At 41.6% G+C, this 24,602-nt stretch overlaps 1 long non-coding RNA gene across 1 annotated transcript; it reads right to left on the bottom strand.

Annotated features, from left to right (window-relative positions):
• Positions 1–6,819: 6,819 nt before the first annotated feature.
• LOC138745703 (uncharacterized) lies at positions 6,820–15,063 on the bottom strand. Its single transcript, XR_011346427.1, has 2 exons — positions 14,422–15,063; positions 6,820–9,365 (listed from the first exon to the last, which is right to left on the bottom strand). It is a non-coding gene; the product is annotated as an uncharacterized lncRNA (long non-coding RNA).
• Positions 15,064–24,602: the final 9,539 nt, after the last annotated feature.

A 24,602-nucleotide genomic window follows, 5' to 3' on the forward strand; every position in this document is an offset into this window, starting at 1 on the left:
CTTGATGCTTTCCAAAAGCTCCACCACATCCTCTCTCTTTTATCTCCAGGCTCAAGCTTTTCAGTTTGCTGCAGGTCATCACTTCAATCACCAAGATCCTGTTCCATCGTCAAGTCTTCATCAACCCCTCTGCTATTTCCTCACTTTCCCATTGTTACACTTGATAGGTCCTATTCTTTCACGTCTTATCCTCTTGCTCTTCACCCACTTGTAGAATGTCTTGATGATGTCGTGGTCTTACAGTTCAAAAATACACGCCACTTTTGAACAAATCTGCCCCTACACCCCCACTTATCTCCACCACTGTGTCAGCAGGATCAAGGCCTGTCCGACATGTCCTGTGCTGGGAAGGGAGCTGAATCTCATGCTCGGAATCAGAAATTGACAAGAATATGTCTCACAAATTTTGCTGAAACTGAATAACATTAATATTGACTTCTCTGGCTGTCATTAAGCTCCCCACTACAATTCTTCCCCCATCGCCTTCCCCAAGATCTGTCTCTCTCCCCTTTCCCTTTCTCCTTTCCCACAGACATCATCAATGCTCACCTCTCTGTTGGATATGACACCATTACGTGTATGAAATGATTTATACTGAATATTTGGTAGTCATTTCTGTAGTATGTAATGAATAAAGCATTGAGTTAGTCGGCATTGACGATGTGGCTGTCATTATTTACAATGGGGGGCTCGAACATAACAGTGGCGACGAGGATTCAAGAACTCACTCAACCATGACACATTTATCATTTCTACTCAAGAAGACAGTGAGATGACTGCAGCAGTTCCTGCAGCTCCCTTAGACTAATCCAATGAAGATGAAGACACGTGGGAAGCATCTGTAGAAGGTTTTGACGATCATTGTATTGTACATGATATGACTGAAAATCCTCCATCCACTAAAAACGGGCATTGTTTTTAACCGTAATGGGAGGAGGCACCTGAGCTCTTAAGATCGCTGACTAGCTCACACATGCCTTCAACGAAAACATCTGCTGAAATCTGTCAAGTGATTGCTCAGCACCTTAACTCCCCACCTCCAGAGATGACAGAAAGTCATAAATTTTACCGATATCAACAACAACACAGAGAGTCTGTCCCCAATTTCATGGCTGCATTATGTAAACTCTCTAGATACAATGCAGTTGGGCAGATCAAAGACGTCAAGAGATCAATTCATAATGGGTTCAGCTGAACAAACGACCCGAGGAAAACAAATTGCAACACAAAATCTGACACCTGAACTGGAGTTAGACATTGCGACTGCCGCCGAGACAGTGGGAAGCAATGTAGATGTCTGTCCGAGAGACTTGGCTATCAATAAATCTTGGCGCCAAGATTCTTCCCGCCAGGAACCTGCCCGCCAAAAATGTTTTCACTGTGGGAAGACGAATCAAAGTCCCAATATTTGCTATTTCAAAAAGCCAAAACCACAAATGCAATGTAAAGTGGCACATCAAAGCAAGATGGCCATTGATTAAACTGAGGAAAGATTACCAGCCAGCCTCCTGAAAAGTAGATTTTGACCAAGAGACGGGAAAAGCCAGACACTGAAATCCAGATACCAATGAATCAGAAGTGGAACCAAACCAAAGTGAACATGTTATCCAAGTAATACCCATCCGTGGGCCACAAAGAGCCAAATTTGTACATCCATGTCCACATGAACAGCAAACTGATATGGATGGAACTCAATACAGAAGGAGCGGTTTCCCTCAGGCCCAGAACAATGAAGGAGGGCCAGCTACCACACACAGATGCTCCATCTTAAAAACAGTTATAGGGGAGGAAATACAAGTTCTTGCCAAGTGCCATTTACACGTTAAGTACAAGGATTAATCGAATCAGTTGCCCCTCTATACCACCGAGAGGCCAGAATTGCTCGGTCCTCATGGTTAACAACTTTCAGCTGGATTGGCAAGAAATAGGGAATATAATCAGCCAAAAGAACAAAGAAAAGTGGGATGAACACCTGCAGCAAACCACACACCTCAAACTGGCTCCAATTTTAAAATGTGATGGTAAGGAGATCAAAGCAATCCTGGTATCTCACCAAGGTTTAGATAATTAAAATAAGAAAACATCGCTACTGTCCAGGTGAATGCAAGACTATGGAGCAGAAATAGTCTATTCAGCCCCACTACCTGGCCTTCTCCCCTTGATGCTCTGACTAATCAAGAATCTCTGCCAATGACCTGGCTCCATAACTGCCTGTGGCAACAAATTCCACAGATTCACCACCCTCTGGCTACAGAAATTCCTCCACATTTCTGCTCTAAGTGGAATTCCTTCAATCCTGAAGTTGTTCCTTCTCTTCAACTCTTCCACCATAGGAAACAACTGTTCTACATCCACTCTGACTATGCCTGTCACCATTCAAAATGTTTCAATGAGGACCTAACCCCCACACATTCTCCTAAATTCTAACGAGTCCAGGCCGAGAGCCAGCAAACGTTCCTCATGCCATGTATCCCACACACTTGTAGCACCAGGCTGTTAGTTTTCCCACAGCTTCCAAGTCCTGCACCATTCCTACTTGGAAATATATTGCTGGTCCTTCATCATCCTTGGATTTTTATCCTGGAAGACCCCCCTCCCCCACCCTCCTGCCTAAAAGCAGCTTCACCAGAAAGATGGCTGCAGTTCAAGAAGGCAGTTCAGCCCCACACTCCCCAAAGCTGAGTGGTAAATACTTGCTTTCAGATCAGATTAGATACGATTTATTGTCATGTAATCAAACAGAAATGTAATATTACACATCATCAACAATATTACAGCAGCTATCATCAAGGATCCACACCACACAGCACATGTTCTGTTCTCGCTGGATAGGGTGTAGGGGCCACAAGACTCACACCACTAGGTTCAGGAACAGCCGCTCCCCCTCCACCATCAGACTCTTCAACAACAAACTCAATCAGGGCTTCATTTAAGGACTTTACTTTGCCACTTTATTGATTTTTCCCACTTCTCTTTATTGCACAGTTTGTTTCCATTTCTTTATTTGTTTCCGCAGTGTCCAGTTTTTTCTTGCAATTCCAAGAAGTGGTCATTTGGCCTGGCCCACAAGATAACAAATCTCAGGGTTGTATGTACGATCATTCATGTACCTTGACTATAAATCTGAATCTGAAATCATTGCCCTCAGTCTGACAATAATGCAGACAAAGATTCACTGTGAGCCTGAACATTGACTGGCTCCCCTTACAGTCAGGCAAAGAGAGGTCAAAGAGAGTCCCTTCACAGTCATTGGGTGACCGTGGATTTGTCTCCGATGCTCCCGCAGCCTCTGCCAGACTCCTGTTCAGTTCAAATCGTGGCCCGTTCCAAACCTACAGCACAGTGAGGAAGTCTTCAAAGCCCAAGGCATACAAAACGTGGATGTTAAAGTGATTGGAATCCAGCATCTCAGACAGCAACTCATTTGTACATGAGAAATGACATCTATTCGAGTTGACTTGTTCATGTGAAGTCTTCTTTGACGTCTATCATTTCCATTTCTTAAGAAAATGCATCCAGAAATGTGAAAAGCTGAGACATGAAACAATGCACCTCAAACAAGTTTAAAGGGATGTCCATCAACTTTGTATTCAAGAATATGCCTTAAATATTGTACCTCCCCGTGGTAAAATTCCAATGAGATTCTTGTATTAGCCAGGTGACACTGTCCACCTGACATTAATACTACTTATTCCCGCTGGTGTGACTCGAATTAAAGCCGTGTCTTGTACTTTGTGGTTCTGTTGGGATTTTTGAACCTCACAGGAGGCACAATGATACAAGGGCAGTTCTATTGTGTCTGTTTCTTCATGGGACTTCGTGTAACCCTTGCTTGGGTTTTTTAAATCATTGGGGAAGAAAAACGTCCTGAAATTTCCATGCAAGAGTGGAAAATCAGTCATATGAAGAAACAATTATTTGGAAGCAACTTGACAAGAAATTTGTGAGTTTTGAGGTCTGATGGCTCACGCTTCCTCCATAATTGCTTTTGAACAGCAGTAAAGACTATTTTCAACACAAAAATTTCTGAGACTGAACATTAAAATCATCTCTTCAGAATTAAGCTTATAATTTAATAGTTTGGGTTTTGTCCCATGCGCGCATGCACACAGGTTTGCACATCATGTGGATAAGTTAGATTTAAGTTTCAAGTGAAGTAAGAGATTATTAATAAATAAATGATTGTTGTGAAGATACCCTTGCCTTTGTGAATTTCTATTGCTGCTGGTCGAATATTGAACACATTCCCTGGCTTCTTCCCTGTAAACCAAGATTCCCAGACTAATACAAAGCATAGCAATCTCTGCCTTAAATACTCCCAAAGACCTCGCTTCCACAGCTGCCTGTGGGATCAAGCTCCACAGATCATGAACCTCTGGCTAAAGAAATTTTTCTGAATCTCTCTTTTAAATTGGCATCTTTTCTCCAGAAATTATACCCTCGTCCTAAAATCCAGGCCATTGGAAACATCCTTTCCCCATTTACTCTGGCCAGGCCTTTAGCATTTGAACTGCCTCGATATGTTTCCCCTCATCCTCTGTACTCCAGCTGAAAACCCTTCCTCATATGCTAACCCTTTCAATCCTGGTCTCATTCCAGTAAATCTTCTCTCAACCCTCTCCGAAGCCAGCACTTTGTTTCTCAAATAAGGCACCAAAACTGTCCCCAATACTCCAAGAGAGGCCTTACCTGAGCTTGATGGAGTCTCAACATCACACCCCTGCTCTTGCCTGCTGTCCCTCTGGAAATGAATCCCAACATCGCATTCACCCTGTTTATAACAGAATGGAATGTTCTAGAACTCATCAGGATGACCAATGGCCTTCATCGCAATCTGTCAATAATGGTGATTTCAGGTGGGAATGTGATGAATAAATTAGAACTTCCCTGGACATTCCATGTTGTCTTTTGAATGTCCCTCTTGTTCCAGCCTCCATCACCACCTTGGCAATGCATTCCAGGCACCCACCACACTCTGTGGAAAATAACATCTGGCCTCTGTTATCACCACTAAACTTTCCTCTGCTCGCCTCATCAAGTCTCTCGATAAGCAGATGACCTTTTAGTCTCTATTTCAGATCCTGCTCGTTCTATCCCTGCGATGCTCTCTTTACTATTACATTTTGGGAGAATTTTCTGGATAAAAACTACATTTTCATAAAATTGAATTATTCCCAATCAACTCACATGATCCTATAATATGACAATATACCATTTAAGATTGTTTTTTTTTAAATTTTTTATTTTTCACACCATAAACCACATTGACCAAGATACATACATTTTCCTTTTCAAATATATAGTGTCATTTTCTACCCCACCCCTCCCTCCTCCCATCCCACCCTCCCTACCTCCCCTCCCCCCCCCATTCATTTAAAGTACAGAATCTAAGATACATTAAACCAGACAAACAATGTTGTCATTCAATAAAAATAAACAAGAAATTCCACTGAGTCAATTCTTTTCATTTCCTTCTCCTTTCGTTAATTTAGGTGGTAGATGTCCCCGGTAAGTTTTCTCTGTTATGTTTCATGTATGGCTCCCATATTTGTTCAAATATTTCAATATTATTTCTTGATTATATGATATTTTTTTCTAATGGAATACATTTATTCATTTCTATATACCATTGTTGTATTCTCAAATTATCTTCTAATTTCCAGGTTGACATAATACATTTTTTTGCTACGGCTAGAGCTATCATAACAAATCTTTTTTGTGCTCCATCCAAATCAAGTCCAAATTCTTTGTTTTTTATGTTACTTAGGAGGAAGATCTCTGGGTTTTTTGGTATATTGTTTTCTGTAATTTTATTTAATATCTGGTTTAGATCTTCCCCAAATTTTTCCACTTTCTCACATGTCCAGATTGCATGAATTGTTGTTCCCATTTCTTTTTTACAACAAAAACATCTGTCAGATACTGTTAGGTCCCATTTATTTAACTTTAGAGGTGTAATATATAGCCTGTGTATCCAGTTATATTGTATCATACGTAACCTCGTGTTTATTGTATTTCTCATCATTCCAGAGCATAACTTCTCCCATGTTTCCTTCTTTATCTTTATGTTTAAATCTTGTTCCCATTTTTGTTTAGTTTTACCATTTGTTTCCTCATTCTCCTTTTCTTGCAGTTTAATATACATATTTGTTATAAATCTTTTGATTATCATTGTATCTGTAATCACATATTCAAAGTTACTTCCCTCTGGTAACCTCAGACTGCTTCCTAATTTGTCCTTCAAGTAGGATCTCAATTGGTAATATGCCAGCACTGTATCTTGAGTTATATTGTATTTATCTTTCATTTGTTCAAAGGATAGTAATTTATTTCCTGAAAAACAATTTTCTATTCTTTTGATCCCTTTTTTCTCCCATTCTTTAAAGGAAAGGTTATCTATTGTAAAAGGGATTAACTGATTTTGCGTCAGTATTAGCTTTGGTAATTGGTAATTTGTTTTATTCCTTTCTACATGAATCTTCTTCCAAATATTGAGCAGAACTCCTACATTGTACCAATTTTTCATCCCATTTATATATGTTCAGGTATCTTCTCCCCTATTTTATCTAGTTCTAATCTAGTCCAATCTGGCTTTTCCCTTGTTTGATAAAAATCTGATAGGTATCTTAATTGTGCGGCTCTATAATAATTTTTAAAGTTTGGCAGTTGTAAGCCTCCTTGATATATATCATTCTGTTAATTTATCTAGTGCTATCCTCAGTTTCCCCCCTTTCCATAAAAATTTCCTTATTATTTTCTTTAACTCCTTGAAGAATTTGTCTGTCAAGTGTGTCAGAAATAAAATTTCTCACACATGAGTCTCTTTAAAACTGATGACACGACAAGCTTTATTTACAAGTCTGCAGAGTTGGACTCAACTGGTTTCTCACCAGTTAAGCCCCGATACATACAGTGCATTGATTTTTATACCCTTATTGTTTGCCCTTCCCCTTCTTATTAATACTGTTTTAATTGGTTAGTATTACAAAAGCATTCTAAGTATAACTGCATTTTTAATTATCACGTTCGTTACGTACGCTGTGAACTCTACATACACTAAATTCTGTTTCTCACCCTTCTTATCAATCCTTTGTCTCCTGCATGTCTCTCACTATGACCATGAAAAGATAGGTTTAAAAAAACATATTCAGCAGAACCTTTTGTCCTTGACTGCTAGTAAACTCCCTGTCCGTTCTGGCTTCCCTGTTTATGATTAATCATCACATTTTAACTTAAGTCATTTTAACCTAAATTCTCTATATAACAATCCACCCCTTTCTCTCTTTAAAATGTGTTGAATATATATATAGATATGAATGGGGATTTTAACCTAGGGAAGAGAAACGTTTTATGATACATTAATCTCACGCTGAAATAAAAGTCTTACAGGGTCTCCCATTCCCCCTGGTTGCATAGCTTGTTGGACCATGGAAATCACCAGGCTGCGTAGACAGGGAATAATACAGGGCAAAATAAGTAGGAGGAATAAAATACCTCCGATGACCCACAAGAAGGTACGCCACCAGGTTCCTCCAAACCATTTGTCCATCCAATTTAATTGTGGGAAAGGATGCCTGGTTTGAACCGGTACATGGGACAAAGTACGAATATTATCAGCGATTTTTCGAATGGCTTGGCCATTATCATCAATCTGTAAGCAGCAGTTAGTCAAATTAAGCTTTCCACATACACCTCCTTCCGTGGCTAGGAGATAGTCTAGGGCCAGACGGTTCTGATATATATAGCAGAGCGCATTTGACCGTGCTGGGATGCAAGTAATTGCAGGGCTAGAGCTGTTTGATTTGTAACAATTTCAAGGACTGCTTGTAAGCGAATTATGCGATTTAACATATATATAGGAGTACGATAACCCCAGGATCCATCTTGAGCCCATGTAGCGGGACCATAATATTGAATTATGCGTTCTGGAGGCCAATCATCTCCCCATTGTCCCAAATGTACCGTGGTAGAGCGGGGTTGACGGTGTAATGTATCAAAAACCTTCACGCCTAATTTATGACCATGATCGTGGGGTAGGAGGAAAAATTCTGGGCGGATTATTCCTAGGAAACAAGTTCCACTCCACTGTGAGGGAAGATGAGTATAAGCTTTATTACCACATACCCAGAATAATCCATTTGGGGATACTCCATACCCCCTTTCCCAAACTCTTTTAAGAATGGGATTTGACTGGTATGGTCCTGTGATGGTGGAAGTGGTACAATTCCAAAACTGAATACTGCTATTAGACAGGGGTAGGCAATTAGTTTTAAAAACAGTGGATAAGAACCAAGTCAGGGGTTTAGGAAACCAAGTGAAAATACCAGGCGAAATGCGAATCCATACAGCCTTGCAGGGACTTTCTCCTACTGGGTATTTGCCGGTTCGTGAGAGACAATAAAAACCAGAGGGGACGTTAGAGAGAGACCAAGTTTCTCTTGATCTCGTTCGGTTAGTTGTCCAAATTCGGGAAATCATGGTCAATGAATTGAGGGGCTCCCCCCACCAAGGCCATTGCTCTGACATCCGTGGACCCCCGCAGACCCAACAATTGGTTACATTAAAAGTTCCTGCAATTTTAGTTGCCAGATCTACAAAAAGGTTATCTCCCCCAACTGCATTACCGAAACTTACATGGTTATTTGGATGGACTCGAACTAAGTCCGGCTGTCTTAAAGGGACAGGCATTTTCAAGTGTGGAGTGTAACTTTTCATTGGAACAGTACGCTGGTGTATGCAAAACCAGAGTCCATCAGGGCATGGTGGGCCTGAGTCACCCTTCCAACCGTTAAGAGGGAAAGGAGTGGTATTAGGAATCTGTATATAATGACCCATATTATTTCCTTCTTTTTCCACACAAGGGGTATATGGATGTTGGGTGGTATTTTCTGCCCAGCATTTCTCAGGAACTGAGGTATGGGAAATGAAATTACCTTCCTTTCTTCCCCAAATGTGGTCCTGAAACAGGACCACTGTGTCTCTGCATTTCTTACATTTCACACCTGATAAAGACATAGGCAAACTAAGAAAAATCAAAGAACATAACAATAACATTCTGAATTAAGTCTTTTTTCGAAATCGTAAGGTAAGAGGTTTTTCTCCAGGAACACAAGTCCAATCTGAGTTCGTATCGGGGTCCTGAGGCGCCTCTACAGGTCCCTTAAATCTGGATGCGTGCGTCCACCCCTTCTCTCTTGTTCGTGCTGCAGCCTCTGTAGTTAAGAGAACTTGGTATGGACCTTCCCACTGGGGCTGGAGTTTTTCAGTCTTCCAGGTCATGATGAGAATCCAGTCTCCTGGTTCCACTTTGTGTAAAGAAAAGTCTAAAGGCGGTGTTTGTGCCAATAGTCCTCTCTTTCGTAAATCTGCAAGAGAGCGTGACAGTGCCTGTAAATAGTTCCTAACAAATATATCCCCTTCCCCCAAGGTGGGTCACCCCTCAACTGTACTCCAGAAGGGAAGCCCAAACATCATTTCATAAGGGGACAGCCCTACATCTTTTCGTGGGGCAGTACGAATTCTCAATAAAGCCAGGGGCAGACACTTTATCCAAGGCATTTTAGTTTCCACCATTAACTTTGTCAATTGCATTTTTAGTGTTCCATTCATACGTTCAACCCTCCCTGAGCTTTGTGGATGCCAAGGGGTATGTAATTTCCAAGAGACCTGTAATGCATTACAAATCAATTGCTGGATTTTTGAAGAAAAATGTGGACCCCTGTCTGAGTCTATAGAATCCATTATACCATATCTGGGGATTATCTGCTCTAGGAGGAGGCGAGCTACTGTAGAGGCTGTAGTATTTATTGTTGGGAAGGCTTCCACCCATCGGGTAAAGTGATCTATTATCACCAACAGATATTTCCATCTTTGGACTTGAGGTAACTCTGTGAAGTCGATCTGGATACGTTGAAAAGGGCGTATGGCTAATGGTTGACCTCCCATGGTCCCTGTCCTCATTACCTTCTTATTAATTTTTGTGTATAGGTAACAATTCTGCACCTCCTGTTGGGCCAAGGTGTAGATTCCCTTACACACATATTCTCGAAGCACTGTGTCACATAAGGCTTGGGTGCCCCAGTGGCTCTGTTGATGCAGGTGTTTTAAAATATTGCGAGTTATTTCTTTATTTAGAACCATTCTTCCATCTGGTGTCTTCCATGTTCCATCAGGCAACTGGCTTGCGCCCAGCTGATCCATGTCCTTTTCTTCCTTAGCAGTGAAAATGGGAGCCTTCTTTATGCCTTGCCTTATTGGGATTAAGGTCAGCAAACGGACTTCTTGTTGCATGGCTGCCCTTTTGGCTTCTTCATCAGCCAGTCTGTTTCCAATTGCTGTCGGGGTATCTCCCCTCTGATGGCTTGGTATGTAGACCACTGCTATTTCCTGGGGTAATGTCAAGGCTTCTAAAGTCAGAGTAATCATCTGTTCGTGTGCCAATTCCTTTCCTCTTGATGTAATTAGACCACGCTCCTTCCAGATCTTACCAAAGGTATGCACTACCCCGTATGCGTATTTGGAATCTGTGTAAATCGTTCCAATTTTCTTTGCCAGTATTCTGAGGGCTCTCTGCAAGGCATATAGTTCACAGGATTGTGCTGACCAGCTTCCGGGTAGTCTCGTGGATTCTACTACTTTCCAAGTATTTCCTTCTATTATAGCATACCCACTTCTTCTCATTCCGTCAACACATCTGGCGGAGCCGTCAATGTAGAATTCATATCCTTCTCCCAGCGGAGTATCGCAAAGGTCTTCTCGGGTCTTGGTCTGAAGATCTGTCAACTCGACACAGTCGTGCTCCACCTCTCTCTCTGTTTCACTGCCGTATAAAAACTGAGCTGGGTTGCAGCTATTAATCTTTGCAAACTGTAAATCTTCTCCAACCATTAAAATGGTTTCATACTTTAATATGCGAGAATCAGTCAGCCATCGATGGGCAGTTTGTGTTAATAAAACACTCACAGAATGGGAGGTGTACACAGTCATCTTTCCTCCAAAAGTAAGTTTACGTGCTTCCTCTACCAACAGAGCAGCAGCCGCTACTCCCTGGATACACGTCGGCCATCCGCGAGACACTGGGTCCATCATTTTGAAAAGGAAAGCCACTGGGTGTCGCTGACCGCCTTTTTCCTGTGTTAAAACTCCCACAGCTTTTCCTTGGTTATGAGTGACAAATAGCTGGAAGGGCTGTTTTAAAGAGGGCAGAGTGAGTACTGGGGCTCGTGTCAGGCGATGCTTCAAGTCCTCGAACCATCCCTCCTCCTCCTGGGTCCATTTCAATGGATATTCATTTTCATTTGTCAGTTTTTCATACATAAACTTCACCAAAGCTGAGTAGTCCTCTATCCATAACCTACAGTAACCTAAGAGTCCCAGGAATTGTCTTATTTCCTTCTTATTACGGGGTAACGGCATTCTAGTGATTCCCGCTATCCGTTCAGGGGTAATCCGTTTCTGTCCTTTACTTATCTGGTGTCCCAGATATATCACAGTTCTCTCAACAAACTGTAACTTGTTCCTGGACACCCGTAGACCCTTTTTCCCCAGATAATTCAAGAGTCTAATGGTATCTCCCCTCATTTCTTGTTCCTTGGGTCCTGATAATAGTAAATCGTCCACATACTGCATTAGTTGGGAATCATCAGATTGTGGATAGTCCACCAGGATTTGTTCTAGCATTTGTCCAAACAGGTTTGGAGATTCAGTGAACCCTTGGGGCAATACAGTCCACCGAAACTGTCTCCGTCTACCTGTCCATGGATTTTCCCATTCAAACGCAAACATATCTTTACTTTCCTCTTCTAATGGACACGTCCAGAAGGCATCCTTCAAGTCGATAACACTAAACCACTCATGGTCTGGGGGAATCCGACTCATAATAGTATAGGGATTAGGCACCACTGGGTGGCGGGTCTGAACAATAGCATTCAAACTTCTTAGATCCTGAACTAGGCGATAGGATCCATCTGACTTTTTCACTGGGAGTATAGGGGTGTTATAAGGTGACATGCATTCTTCTAATAGTCCGTCTCGTATTAGAGTCTCAATTACCGGCTGTAGCCCTTTTCTCCCTTCCAAAGAAATAGGATACTGACGTTTCCTTACCGGCTGATGACCTGGTATTAATGTGACATGTAAAGGTGGGATGTCTAGACCTCCTCGATTTCCCTCCTTATACCAGACTCTCTCGTCAATCTGCCGTTCATCCTCTTCCTTTAAAGCACAGAGGTGGACTCGCACTTCTCCGTCCACAGGGAGAGCACCCAAACCTAGGAGAGCCTGTAAGTCCCTTCCTAGGAGGTTAAATCCAGCCGAAGGTAATAACAAGAGGTCTTGTACCCCTTCTCTTTCTTCCAGTTTCACTGTTACTTGGGGAATTATTGATACCATTCTGGGAGCCCCTTCTATCCCAGAAATTGTCAAATTACTTTTTATAGGCTCAGTTCCGATTGGCACAGTTATTACACTACTTCGTTCCGCTCCTGTGTCCATCATAAACACTACCTCTTCTCCCTTGGGACCAATTTTTAGTTTTACCAGGGGTTCCCTCTTATATTTGGTCCCTAACATTTGGAACCCCTGACACCCCTAATCTTCTTCCATAAGTTCGAGGGCACGCAATTCCCTCTTGTATCGGGGGCATTCCCTCTTAAAGTGTCCTTCCTCATTGCAGTAATAGCACTTAACGAACCTCCGGGGTCTTCCCTCTCTTGGATATCTTGGATTGTTTAGAGGAAGGTTTTGTTTTCTTTCCCCTCTGGATTCGGCATTCATTTGTCGGATAGTCTGTACCATAACCTTTGTCGCCTTCTTTTGATCTTCTTCTTCTCTCTGCACATATACTTTTTGTGCCTTTTTTAACAGTTCACTTAGGGGTTTTTCACTCCAGTCCTCCTCCTTTTCTAGTTTCTTTCTAATGTCTTGCCATGATTTGGAAACAAATTCAATTCGAATAAGCTGTTCACCCATTGGTGTACTAGGGTCCACACCAGCATACTGTTGGACATTCTTTCTCACCCTCTCCAAAAAATCAGTAGGGGACTCGTCTTTCCCCTGGTGGTTCCCAAATGCCTTGGTAAAATTGTGACCCTTTGGCACAGCCTCCCGTATCCCTTTAATTGTCCATTCTCTATATTGTCTCATACTTGCCAATCCCTCGGGTGTTCGTTTGTCCCACCTGGGTTCATTTAAGGGATATTTTTGTTCATGGGGTCTAGGGTCCCCAGGTTGTTCATATTCCCACATGAGGAGGGCAGCCCGTCGAATCATCTGCCTCTCCTGGGGTGAAAATAATGTTCCCATTATTGCCTGCATCTCTTCCCACGTATATGTGTTTGGTCCCAAGAATTGGTCAAGCTGTTCAGCCAGTCCTATAGGATCTTCCAATAACTTTTTCATTTCTTTCTTAAATCCCCGCACCTCTGTACTAGTTAGGGGAACATTCACATATCCCGTTCCCCCTCCCGGTCCTCCCATAGGAACTTCTCTCAGGGGATTTAGGTTTATTGAAAACTTTGATGGTCCTGGACCAGTCTGGGATCTTGTCCAGGGTCGGTTTACCGGTGGAAGTTTAGGGTCCGACTCCCTTAATTCATCCTTTTTTTCCCGGCCCCCTTCGGGGCAATCAGATTCATCACCTTTCCCCTCCGGTAATAAGCTTTCCTCGGGCGCAGTAGGCACCGGGGGAATATAAGGAGGGGGAAGGTTGTCCAGAGGTTCCCATTTCTTTTCTCCTGCCACTCTCAATTTAAAACATTCTGTTAAGGATCCTGGCCAGGGAACCCAACAAAATGCATATGCTGACTCTTCTTGATTCACCTTTGGTCTCGAATTTACATATATGTTTAATGCTTGTCTAACCCAATCCTCATCAGATCCAAATTTCGGCCACCAGACCGAGGAACCTTTAATAGGTTGTTTTGACCAAAGGAGACAATATTGGACCATCTTTTTCTTGTTTTTGTCCCGATATCTTTTACTATCCCAATTTTCAAACATTCTCCCCAAAGGGCTGTCAAGGGGTACTCCCAGGAATTGTCCTGAATTTTCAGACGAGCCCTTAGATTTTGATCCTCCCATTTTCCCACCTAGATCTGTTTATCGTTGCTGAGGACCCTCTCGTTCTGGACCCTACTCCCTTCCTCTCAGACGCCTCGTCGGAGGTGCTGTCCCTCCTTCGGTTACCGCTGAGGTTTTCCTGGGGTTGACCCCTCTCTTCTCGGCACTTCGTCGGAGGTGCTGTCCCTCCTTCGGTTACCGCCGAGGTTTCCCTGGGGTCTATCCTAGAGTCCCGCGACAGGGTCCTCACACCACGACAAAAGATCTATACTTAATCTATTCCGTTAGGTTTTTATCCAAACAGGTGTATCCCGTTACACCTGTTACCCAATCCCCACACCACAATCGTAAGTCGTCACTTACCGGTGTCTTCCCGGGGATTGAACCGTCACCCTTCTCCTCTCCGTCTTGTCGTGTCACCCTGTCCGGATGCCACTCGCTCAAGCCGCCCGAAGCGACGAACAAGGGACTAGGAGCCGCTGAACTCAGCGGGGTGCACCGCCTCCGATGTCCCTCTTCTCGCCTCCCCTCACGGCCGGAGTGTAGATCCCGGACGAGCCCCCATTTGTCAGAAATGAAACTTCTCACACATGAGTCTCTTTAAAACTGATGACACGACAAGCTTTATTTACAAGTCTGCAGAGTTGGACTCAACTGGTTTCTCACCAGTTAAGCCCCGATACATACAGTGCATTGATTTTTATACCCTTATTATTTGCCCTTCCCCTTCTTATTAATACTGTTTTAATTGGTTAGTATTACAAAAACATTCTAAGTATAACTGCATTATTAATTATCACGTTCGTTACGTACGCTGTGAACTTTACATTCACTGAATTCTGTTTCTAACACTTCTTATCAATCCTTTGTCTCCTGCATGTCTCTCACTATGACCATGAAAAGATAGGTTTAAAAAAACATATTCAGCAGATCCTTCTGTCCTTGACTGCTAGTAAACTCTCTGTCCATTCTGGCTTCCCTGTTTATGATTAATCATCACATTTTAACTTGTCTTTTTAACCTAAATTCTCTATATAACAACCTTCATGTTACTTGCTGAATTAAAATGTGATTTGTCAGTTCTTATGGCAGCTGCCATATTGGCATTGCAAGGAGAGATGGGAAATGGGTCAGGTCCTTGGTGGTCCCAGTAATGCAACGTAGAAAGATGTCACGGGGCTGAATGTGGTTTAGGGAGGGAGAGGGTATTAATTTTTAGGAAACGTATGTGGCCAGCCACCTATCAATATTTTTTTTTATCAAATAGAAATTCCTGCTGGTAGAAGCCATTTCCTACTTTGAACAGGCCCAATGTCATTATCCAAACAGATATTGTTAAGAGCCCAAAGGATCCCAAAACCCAGCAGCAAGAGACATTCACCAAGACAAGTGGTTTTTAAAACAGAAGTTATTTTTAATCAAATTTAATCATGAAAATAGAATCAAACTTTAACTTAACTCTATACTTAACAAACCCCAATTAATTCCCTTTTAATTCTAAGTGCACATGTTTGTAATGTGTTTAAATTTAAGAAAAGTTATTTGGTTCATAGTTCAATCTCACTTCTCCTTTTTCCAAGTTCTCTGGATGCAGGCAATTCTGCTGTGCACAGAATGGAATGTGTATAAATTTCACCAGGATTTGGTGCTCAAAAGGTAAATGTTTACCGCTCAGGATAGTTCTTGTAGGGTTTTTAGAGAGAGATTTGATGTTCCAGGATTTCCACAACTGAGTTACCACCATTAGTCACCTCAGTGTCTCACTGATGAACCTTGCCCCGTTAGGGTTTTCCAGATGGTAACGTATTTCTGCAAGCTACTACAGAGTTCCATTCCTCTTATTCCAAACAACAGGAATTCTTTCTTCTGCTTAACCTAGTGTTAGATAAACAAAACCGAGAAGTGACTTTCCTGGAAGCACCCTGCAGAAAGGCACTTGTAGTCATCCTGGCTCCATTTCCAAACAATGGTCATTCATTTTATAACATCAGTTCAATTAACACCTACTTGTGAATGTGAATAACATTCTCCAGAGATCTTCAATATTTCTTCAGTCTTTCAAATAAGATGTTTTAAAATGTATGTGTGTGTGTATGTATGTAACCTACTCTAAATCTTACCAAAATCCCAAATATTACCAAATTCTTCAAATATATTTATCCATTACAATATCATGTAAGGAGCATTTAAGAGACTCTTAGACAGGCATGCATAGGTGAAATAAAAACAGGGTTGTAGAGGAAGCACAGCGCGATATTACGAACTACCACCATCAGTTCACAGACTTACCTGACACGTCGCGGGCTAACAGTGCTGGGCACCAAAGTACAGTGAGTATCAGATGAAGCCCCTGCCTAAAGGCACGGGGCACTAATGGCTCGTAGCTTTAACCTGCTGGTCCTGTGTACCGGAAGGTGTTCACTAATATTCTCATTGACAGGGAGGGAATAAAAGGTCTGTGTATGTCTGCAATAAACCAGTCTTGAGTTGACAACCTTTGTATGTATTTGCCTTTATTTAGTAGCATCTATCGCAGTAGCTCCTACAGGGTATTTTTTTTTGTTAGAAATATCAAGATCAACACAACATCGTGGGCCAAAGGGCTTGTACCGGGCTGTAATATTCTGTTATTTCTGTTATTGCTTGATTTTGAATATCTGTTGTAAGTGTCACATTTGTGGCCCGAAATGTGAAGTTAATAAAACATCAAGCACAAGTTTTATCACGTAAACTTCTCAGTGTCTTTATCTTCCAGTTTCCTTTGTTCTCCTGCTTGTGTTCTTATCTCCCTCTCATACCACGTGACTTCCGGTACATCTCATACATATTCATTATCATGACATCCCTCCTTTAATCAGAAATAAACTTTACCTTCACTTACCAATATCCCTCGGAAACATACAAACATCGTAACTAATGGTAATACTATAACTCAACTACATAAAGTTTACTTCCTACAGCACTCATACATGCACTTTATGATATAAGATTAAAATACTGTCCCAAAGTTCTAATTAAAACTATGGCACAAAGTATTCGTATCGTTTGGGCGCTTTCCGGTTTCGTTTCGGCCTGCCTGCGATATTGTCATCGCTTCTCGGTTGTTCACTCTCAGCGTCGGAAATACTGCTCGCCACAGCTTCAGGTGTTTCTGGCGCTCTAGTCACTTCATCAGGAGTGCTGGTAACTGCCTCTGGAACATCATCAGGTCTCTCAGTTTCAGCATCTCGTATTGGCCTTTCAACCTCTTCGCTCGATGTATCTCTGGACTGGTACTTTTTTACACCTGATACATTTCTCTTATACAGGACTCCAGTCGGAGACTTGACTGTCACCATACTGCCACTTCTGGATACGACAGTATAGGGTTGATGGTAATAAGGTGTGTCTAGCTTACCACCAGTTTCATGCCTCACTAGAACATTATCTCCTGGCATGATGACTGAGTACTTAGCTCCACGTTTCAAATCTGTGTACAGCTTTGCTGCACCTTTCTTTTCAGCATCGTGGTCCCTCATCTCCTGGTCGTCTCGGATTTCCTTTATTTCTGGCATTTTTGTGCGGATTTTTCTCCCAAAAAATGCTTCTGCAGGACTTTTTCCAGTGGTTGCATGAGTCGTTGCTCGATAGACAGCCACATAAGATAGCAATGCTTCTCGCCAATTTTGTCCTTCTGCCTGTGCAATCCTCAATCATTTTTCAATGGACTGATTTTGTCTCTCTACTTCTCCGTTGGCTTGCGGCCATTTCGGAGTTACTTTATGATGGTGGATACCTGTGGTCCTCATGTATTCCGCAAATGTCTCTGAAATGAATTGTGGACCATTGTCTGAGTATAATGTAACAGGTCCTCATCTCGTGCTGTGCACGCGTGGGTTCGAATCCCATCCTCATCGCCAATGTCACATTTGTGGCCCGAAATGTGAAGTTAATAAAACATCAAACACAAGTTTTATCAGGTAAACTTCTCAGTGTCTTTATCTTCCAGTTTCCTTTGTTCTCCTGCTTGTGCTCTTATCTCCCTCTCATACCACGTGACTTCTGGTACATCTCATACATATTCATTATCATGACAGTAAGCTCTGTGAGACTTCAATAATGTAGCAAATTTGCACAACAACATTGCAGTCAGAAGTTTGTATCTCCTGGTTGACTTGAGCTTTTCACATTTTTACACAATACTTTATAGTTCTGGTCAGTAAAAAAAGAAATATTGTGCATGTTGAAGATGTCATTATGTCTGAAAATAACACTGGAACAGAGTCATTAACACCAAGGTAAATATCACCCTTTAGTGGCTGGTGAAGTTTCCTGATGGGCACAAGTTATCCCCCAGTGGCTACAGTGATGTGAAAATGTGGGTAAATTATTTTGTATATGATTTATACATGTTAAAATTAGCTGTTTTTTGTTCCAATTTCAGGTAGGTGTGATTGCAAAGTGGGTAAGGATAAAAAATACTTGGGGATCAAAAACCAGGCTTGCATTTGATGGTGTGAAAGTCAAAATGGAAACTCAGAATAAGGCTAATCTGATTAAGCAAGCCACTGGCTCTCATACTTCCACCAGAAGTGAATCTAGAATTGAATTTTGAGTCTTTTATGGTGGGTATCTTCAAAGTCTTTTGATTGCAAGACTAAATTAAGAGCCCTTTTGCCCCTGGCTGTGCTGAAAGATTGTTTTGTTTATCAACTAAATCTTTCTGAGAGGGAGAATAGAGTGAAGCTGCTTTCCTACTCATTGGTGATGAATCTTGCAGTAAGATCTTTCAAATAATTACAGATTACTAATTCCTCCCAGTCCTCGGGCATTTTCTCCTGCAATCTACATCAGTTACCACCATCCAGGGATTCTCATGCAGGGTAATGTTTCACAATTACCTCCTCCAACCATGTCCTTGCACTCTGTGGCAGGAAACCCAATCCAGAGTAAATGACAGATTAGCTGAGTGCCTCCACTTGGATCACAATGGCCTTCTTGGCTCATGGTCGCAAGCTGTTTTAAGTTCTATTCCATTCCCACACTGACCTTTGTCTTCTGCCTCCTCCATTGTCTGGGTGAGGTCAAATACAAAGACTAGAGCGCCAGAAACACCTGAATCGATGGTATGAATAAGGAATTGTCCAAGTTCATGTAACCAGCCCACACCCCCCCAGGTTTTCTCTCTGTCCTGTTGATCCACTCAGTTCCCCTCATATTTTCCCTTCCAAACCAGATGACTTATAAATGTGGGCAGAGAAATGGCAGATGGAGTTTAATCAGGACAAGTGCCTTGCACTTTGAGAGGACTTGTAGTAGTGTTGCAATGAGCGATCTTGGGGTGCAAGCGCGAGCTCCTTGAAAGTGGCAACACAAGTGTAGAGCGTTAAAGAAATTTTTCTTAATTGAGCAGGGCATGAAGTATAAATGTGGTTAGGTCACATTTTGAGTGTTTTCTGCAATTCTAGTTGCTGCATGACAAAAGGAGTTTATCAGGGGGCTGCTTGGGATAGAGCATTGGCTCTGAGGAGTGATTGGACAAATTTGGATAGTTTTCGCTGGAGCATTGGAAGCTGAGTGATGGCCTGGTTGAAATGTATCCAATTATTGTAGTCCTGGAGAAGGTAGATTTCTTCTTCTCCTGCCCCCGTGGGAGATGTAAAAAACTACGATGCCTATATTGAACATGAGAGGGGAAAAAGGAGAAAAGTGAGGCAGGTTTTTGCACAGTGCGGTGGGGGTATGGCCCACGCTGCCAGGATAGTGGGGAAATCGCCATTATTTAAGAGGCATTTGGTTGTGCACATGAACAAGAAGGAATGGGTGATGTGTATGGACCATGTGCTGACAGATGGGATTAATTTAAATGAGCATCATGGTCACCACAGATATTGTTCACCAAATGGCCTATTCCTAGGCTGCTCTGTTGGGTGATGATTCATCTCTTTTCAAGGATTGTTGCCGATGGGCAGTAAAATTTTCACAGAGGTCTATCTCCAATGAATGTATTTAGAACATTTCCATGAGTTAATTCCCTGTAGAAACAGCAGTTTATTATAGAAACATGGAAGATAGGAGCAGGAGTAGGTCATTCGACCCTTCGAGCCTGCTCCGCCATTCAACGAGATTATGGCTGATCTTAAAGTTCAGTACCTCGTCCCCGCCTTCTCTCCGTAACCTTCAATACCCTTATACTGAAGAAATAAATCTAATTCCCTCTTAAATATATTTAATGAACCTGCCTCTACTGCCCTCTGTGGCAATGAATTCCACAGATTCACCACCCTCTGGGTAAACAAATTCCTCCTCATCTTGGTCCTAAATGGTTTGCCTATTATCCTCAAACCATGGCCCCGGGTTCTGGATTTTCCCATCCTTGGAAACATCCCATCTGCATCCATTCTGTCCAGTCCTGCCAGAATTTTATATGTCTCTATGAGATCCCCTCTCAATCTTCCAAAATTTGAAGGACATCATTACTGAATCCATTTTAATCAGCCTTCACCTTGTACAATGTTCAGTTGAGACAAGAAAAACAAAATGCAACTTTTAACCTCGAGGAAAGATTAGTAATCCTCTGTACCATAGAATTATTTCTGAAAAAATATTTGGAAAATTTTGTGAATTCAGCTTCCAAAGAGGAACCACAACAAGATTTTTAAAAATTAAACACAGAACATTTATTAGAAGATGTTTATCACTTTCAACATGTTCAGGTTCAGTAATGATCGATTCTGGAATGGAATGTGGCCGTAATAAAAGGAATGCAGGATAGATATATTCCAAGGAAATATAAATTAATGATTTGGATTGTGGTTTAAATGGTTTTGTGGCCAAATTTATGGAGGTCACCAAGATAGGGGACAGAGTAGGAAGTGTAGAAACTGTAAAGTTGCATAAGGATATAGACAGATTAGGAAACTGGGCAAAATTATGGCAGATGAGATTTAACATCGAGAAATGTACAGTTGTACATTTTGGCAGTGGAAATAAACAGGAAGCATACTATTTGGATGGGATGAAAATTCAGACCTTGGATGTGCAAAGGGACCTGGGTGTCCTTGTGCAAGGAAACCTAAAAGTTAATGACCAGGTGAAATTGGTCATGAAGAAAGCGAATGCTATGTTGGCATTCATACCAAGAGAAATAGTGTACAAGAGTAAAGAGGTGTTGATGAAGCTCTATGGGGCACCGGTGAGACCTCATTTCGAGTACTGTGTGCAGTTTTTGGCCCCCTATCTGAGAAAGGATGTGATGTTTTTGGAGAGGGTGCAGAGGAGAATGACGATGATGATTCCCAGAATGCAAAATATAATGTACAAGGAGTGTTTGACAGCTCTAGGGTTGTATTCATTGGGGTATCGTAAATTAAAGAAAGCTCATGGAGACATTTTGTATTTTGAAAGGTTTAGATAGGGTGGATGCGGGTAAGATGTTTCCCTCGGTGGGTGAATCGAGGACAAGAAAATTAGAGGTTATCCATATAAAACAGGGATTGGGAAGAACTTCTTTCACCAGTGTCATGGAGCTGTGGAACTTACTGCCTCATACAGCAGTGGATGCCAGATCACTGGGAGTATTTAAACAAGAAATAGACAAGTATCTCGTTAGTGAGGGCATGAAGGGATATGGGGAAAAGGCTGGAAATTTGAAGGAGTGTAGAGTAGCTCAGTGTGTATTTACAGAATAGACTCAATGGACCTGGTGGCCTGGTTCTGTTCTTTTGTCTTGGGATCTTGTTCTCATTTGAGAGAGATTATCGAAGGCAACTGAGAAAAATGGAAACATTCGAGGCAATTGTTGGAGTAGGTTATTTGTTTGCCATCTCTATGTAAAATTCCAAAATTATCTGTCACTTTGGATCGGTGCCGATCCCTCCAATCCCTGAGGAACATAGTCTTTCTAATATGTCATGTGTTCTTTCAGCTACAAATGATTCTCTTTTTCAAACATGGCCACAGGTTACTCGTGCTTCATTTCTGTCTTGCAATTTTTTGGGTGGTTTTTCAGTTGTAAATGTGGCAAATTCCATTTTGGGAGTGGATTTCTTGTCACATTTTTCCGTGATGTATTTGAAAAAACGTTGTGTGGACTGCAGCTCTTGAATGGAAGTGAGCTGCATTTGTTGTCCTTCCAATGCCATCTGCTGCCTGACAAGCCTTCAACCTGATTCCTGCCCTTTCCAAGCCTTGCTCAAGACATGCAATAAGCCACCATATAAAGGCAGGGTCTGAGACACAGGCTCGTAATACCCCAGATTATCTTAAAATCGCAAGATTGGATTGGCAAGAGTTGGGCGTAGTCCACAGATCTGACAGCTGCTGGGCTTCACAGTTGCATATGATTCTGAAAAAAACTAGGGATTGGCGGCATTGCAGAGATGATGGTACCGTGAACAATTCCACCGTGCCTGACTGATACAATATTCCAAGTTTACAAGACTTCTCAGCAAACCTCCACGGCAAATATGCATTTGCTAAAATAGATCTAGAACGTGCTTACTATTAGATTCCATTTGAGTCTCCGGATGTTTCAAAGAGAGCAGTGATGCTCCCATTCGGCATGTTTGAGTTTCTGAGAATACCATTCGGTCCATGGAATGCAGCTCAGACATTCCAGTGGTTCATGGACCACGAACTCACTGGCCTTGGGTTTGTTTGGTGCTTGTGTTCATCAATTAGATTCTGGTTGTAAGTGTGGATGAAGCGGAGCACAAGAGCCACCTTATCTCATCGTTTCCAAGGCTTGAGGAATGCGGCATCGTGATCAATCCCAGGAAATTGTTTCTGGTGCTTCTGATCTTGTATTTTTGAGGCCTAGAGTTATGCAACATGGTATTTTGCCTGATGAATGGGAAGTACGTGAATTTTGAGAATTTCCTCCCCCCGTTATGGTTGGCCAGTTGTGATGGTTTTTAGGTATGAGGAATTTTTATTGCTGTTCCCTGGTGAATGCCACAGCATCTCTATTACCTCTTGCTGAATGACTCAAAGGATCTTATGTCTGTTTCAAAAAGAACTTAACTTTGAAAGACAATGCTGTGTATGCTTTCCATGATGTGAACACTGTTCTTACAAATGCCACTAAGGTTGTGCATCAAATGCCCAAGGCCTTGCTTTCTTACCACAGATGCATCTGTCAGTGCTGTGTGACCAGTGTTCGAACAACGAGTCTGTGGGCAATTGGAAACTTTGGCATTTTTTGTTCCAGCCAAGTGGTCACCAGCTCAGGAAAATATGGTACATTTGGGCAAGAACTCTTAGCTATCTATCTCGCAGTGAAACATTTCAGTTTTTAAAAAAATATATTTATAGTTTTGTATACAGTTCAATATAATAATAGAATCCTATCCAAATGATACTTTCAATTATGAAAATGGAATAAAAAAATAAATGTTGTACTGTACATAAAAGTGAGAAGAGAAAAAAGTATAAAAGAAAAATAATACAGATCTAGGTGCAAAGCTCCTGTGATAACTATTCCCTCCCAAAAGGAAAGGCAGGATATTAATAAAATAGTAGAATTAAACCAACATTATAAGGTTCAACCATTAAGATTATAGAAAAGTGGTGGTGGGGTGGAGAAGTGAAAACATTAGATATCCAAACCCATATCTAAATATGGTTTCCATATTTTGAAGTAGGTATCATACCCAGTTCTAATATTATAAGTCACCTTTGCTAAGGGAATACAATTTTGCATTTCCCCACAATCAATTTTAAGATGGGATTGAGCTCTAAAACATGAATTTGAAAAATTAGGAATAAATTAATTGATATGGCATTAAATATAATTGATGAATAAGTTATAATTAACTAATCTATCAAAAACATTAATTACTGTCCCAACAAATGTCAGACCAGAAAAAAGGGTTAATTTCAGTTCCAAAATCCAATTCCCATCTTTCTTTTGATTTATTCAAGTCTGGGTTTGGAGATTCCTCTTGAAGTAGAAGATACAATTTGGAAAGGTTTATTTGTAATTCCCTCATGAATCCCAATTTCCAATCCAATATTTCAGCTTTTTTACTGGAAGGTCATCCTTTGACCATTTGTACAGACCACCAGTCTCTTATGCATACTGTATCTCTACTTGCGAAGGGAGATTCGGCACTTGGACTTCATCCTTCAATTTTCATCAGACACACATGACATCTGAGAGAAAGCGAATGCTGTGGTTGGTGCCCAATCCAGGTGCGACATTACATACAACTACTGGCATCAATTTCAATGCCATGGCTCATGCACGGTGCACTGATCCCGATTTCATCCGGTGTAACCAGATCAACTCTGGTTTCCATCTTCAAGATGTGACCCTGGATGAATCGGCTGAAATGTTGGTCTGATTTTTTTTTCCCCAACAGGAAGCATTAGGCTGTATGTGTGGGCGGCTATGAGGCAGGAGATTTTCTCTTCACAATCTATCTCTTCCTGGTAGAAGAACATCAATCAAACAGGTTAAGGAACATCTTACCTGGCTTCGTGTTAAACAGAATGTTGGATTATAGGCAAGGACTTGCTTGCTGGGTCAACGCCCTAAAGTCTCCAGGCACATGAAATTAAAG

The sequence above is a fragment of the Narcine bancroftii genome, chromosome 11 (genome assembly GCF_036971445.1).
Source record: "Narcine bancroftii isolate sNarBan1 chromosome 11, sNarBan1.hap1, whole genome shotgun sequence".
Classification (NCBI taxonomy): Eukaryota; Metazoa; Chordata; class Chondrichthyes; order Torpediniformes; family Narcinidae; genus Narcine; species Narcine bancroftii.